At 34.6% G+C, this 3,580-nt stretch overlaps 1 pseudogene; it reads left to right on the top strand.

The window, feature by feature from the left end:
- The first annotated feature begins 613 nt into the window (after positions 1-613).
- LOC114077939 overlaps positions 614-3,580 on the top strand; it is a 3,748-nt pseudogene continuing 781 nt past the window's right edge.

Here is a 3,580-nt window from a genome sequence, read left to right as displayed (position 1 = left end):
TCTACATAAACATTATATATATATATATATATATATATATATAGATTTTATGTGATATAAGCGGGGTTTTGATAGATGAAAAAAAAGATTTTTAGATCACGATTTTTTTTTGTATATACAGTGTATCATATTTTCCTTTTTCTGACAATTCTTAAATTTTACTTCAAAAGTTTTAGGAGATATTAAATAATAATATTAAAGATATACAATTAATTCGCATAACTTAGAAACTACAAAAGTAGATATAAACCCCACATTGTTTATGCTTAAAACTTCAAAAACAGACAACGTTATCCCACATTATTTGTGTTAGAATTCAAAATCAGTCTTGCAAAATCTTTATGTAATTTGATTTTGTTATTCTTTATGTCAAAACAATCTCGAATGGAGAGACCTCTTTTTAAAACGAAGTATCATATTATATAAACAAGTAAATAGGACTAATTATTTAACTTAAAAAATACTCTTGAGTTATTTTTTAAAAACAGTGAAACCCTACCGCCACCCCCCAAAATCTTAATATATCCCCTTTTGAAAGTTCAAATATTTTTATGTACTTTTGGTAAACTGAATCAAACTAGAACAAGAGCTCCATTTATCTGATCAGTCGGCAATGAAGGTACATCTCAATCATTCTTATCAAATTTACATGTTTCTACTTTTCTTTCTCTCAAACCCCCGTTGTTGATTATATAACTTATCTGCTCTTGTCATTATTATTTTTAGGGTGGTTCATATTTAGAACAAGTTTCAAACCAAAAAGGTGAATTCATCATGAATGAAAGCACTGGAAGAGCAGAAATCAGTAAGGATGAATGTTTGCCACTTTCTGGTAAACCCTAGTTGGTATGATTCTCACTATGAGTACTGTCAAGCCCATCTACAGTTTGGTAACTCTCATTTTCTCCCTCCTATTTCTATATAAACTCCCTCTTTTTGTTAGTATTAATTCGCAAATTGTTCTTTGTAGTGCTGATTCTCATCCTTCACTAGAGGTTTTCTGGTGATACAAAATCGTCTTTGTTAAGACCTTCATAAACTAGTGTGGGTTTTTTACGGTGGATATGATTTAGTGGGACTATGGGTATTGGATGGAGAAATGATTTCCTATCCCTTGACAAACTTTATTAGTCAGAATTTAATTTTTATTAATATGTAAACATGCATAAAAATACTTAATTATGCTACAAAAGATATTTTAGTGAAAATAATGCATTTATTCAGTTGGAAAACCATATATGCACATAAGGACATAAGACAAGTCATAATAGCATTCTCATACGATTTTTCATAACATAATAGGACCATAACCTTAGCAACCCTAAAAGCATACTTGTGCAATGCGTAGTTGGCATCCCATAATACCAACTATACTAAGTATCCATTAAGAATCACCTTAGTTACACATATCAACTTTAGATCCCATAATAATCTACAATAATATATAAGTGAATAACCATGTTCATCACATATACATAAGGAGAGTCATATCTTAACAGCAACCCAATCAACGTATATCCTTCAAAGACTACTTGTGTAATGTAAAAAGTGAAGTCCCATACCCCCACTTCTACTAAGTAGATTTGTCAAGAAATTACAAGTATGGTTCAAGTCATATTCATTATCTTATTGCATAGGGAGAATTGCCTTAATATACATAGACCATGTGAGCTACATGGAATCCGGTGTAATATATCCCCACACCAAAAGAAGACGTCCTACTTGCCTAAGGTAGAACTAAACATGTATGGCTATAATATGGATCCACTAGCTAAGACCTATGCGGGCACATAGTTATTGGATAGGAAGATTGCTTCTTAAAACCCAGCGCATTGAACTAGCGGGAGAGTTTCTATCTCATTAAAGCATATGCAGAGGACACGACCCAAACTAGCGGGAATGTCTCTACCTCATTTGCTATATTGGCTTGGTGCTAAACATTATTCTCCAAATTAAACATAGTTAAGGTGAATTGTATTTTCATATGTGAAGGAGGACATTACCCTTCATTCAACCCTACTCATACATTGTACATGGATTCAACATGGTGAGAACTACCTTTCACCATAGAATCATCATATAATCATCAAAGACAATTAATATATAGTCATGTCTAATAGTAAAGGAAACTAGTCTTTCAACAATACCATATCTCACACCTTAGTCATTGGATTTTCACCATTCAAGTGGAACATAACTTCATACATAAATACATTAAAGTAATCACCTCCACGTTTCAAGTGGATCAAACAATTCATATATAAGAATCTTGGACATAGGATTACCTTCATACATTGCCTTCAAGTCCATTATTAAAGATTCAACACTTACAATTTACCCTTCAAGGGTCATAAATCATATCTTGAAATCACACTTAGAACTACTACTATAAGCATGGAATAAACAAGATTAAATACTAAATTAACATACATACTTTCCCACATATTCAAAATTCATAAATAAACCCATTATAATTTTTATAAAGGTGGGGGCATGGGAAAACACATGGGTTCAAGGGAAATTTAGCAATAAAAACCCTAATTAAACGTCAATTTCATTATAATATAGGATAATCAACATAAAGAAAACATTTTTGAGAAGAACCTAAGGTTAGAATCAAAACCCTAATTTTGAACCAATTCCCAATTTTGTAAATAGTAGAGGAAGGGCTTCATGGGGAAAGAAACCCCATGAATGAAAGTTCCGATACCTTGTTTGAAGCTTTACCTCGAAATTAGGATGAAAATCTCGGAGCTTGAACCCTATCCTTGAAGCTTTTGGTGTTCTTCAATGGAGGAAATTTGTAGAGAGAGAAATATTTGGGAGAATTGGGTTCGAGAGAATATTTTGGGTTTTTGAGTTTGAGTCTTTTAAATGGATGTAAAAGACTTAAAAACCTATTTATATATTACCCCTAAACTACCCAAAACTGACCCACATTAATTGGACTTAAAAGTAAAAGACTAAACTGACCTTCATTAAGAACCCGTCCAGGTTAACGAGCCACACCTCACGAGCCGTAAGGAGCACCACGACTTATGGTGCTTGTCATGAGGATTGAGGCAGTATCCTCTTCAAGCTTTCCAATTCCTAACAAAACTAAGTCAATTTCACGATCCCCCCTTTCCCTCGTCAAATGCACTAAGACCCGTTATGGTGCCCGTGGTGCTTTGGGTAGTAGCTTCCCTAAATGCCCCATTTCCTACAAAAACTAAGTGAGTCTCACGCCCCACCTCACGAGTAGTGGAGTGGAACACGACCCGTGGTCCCCTCCTGGGAGTTGGGGCAGTGTCTAGGACACTTGGGGCTCCTCTCTCTCGGCAAAGACAACTCCACAAAGCCTTCCAATGACCATGGTTTTGACCACGAGTCGTGGAGACTTTAGTCAGTAGCTCCAAGTTTGGGGGTAGCCTTGGCTTGCCCCTTTTTCTTGGTGCTCCTTTATTAGGCCTTGACTCCTTAACCCCCTAAATGGATAGATGATCTACTTACGTAGTGGAAATTATTTTTATTAAATTTAATCTTACGTTTAGGCTCTTGTTCAACCTAGCATTTTCCGGAGTGTTACAGAATACTGGGG

Source organism: Solanum pennellii, chromosome 7, assembly GCF_001406875.1.
Source record: "Solanum pennellii chromosome 7, SPENNV200".
In the NCBI taxonomy this organism is placed as follows: domain Eukaryota; kingdom Viridiplantae; phylum Streptophyta; class Magnoliopsida; order Solanales; family Solanaceae; genus Solanum; species Solanum pennellii.
Note: the sequence above shows the minus strand (reverse complement) of the source record. Positions and strands in the feature narration are given on the sequence as shown.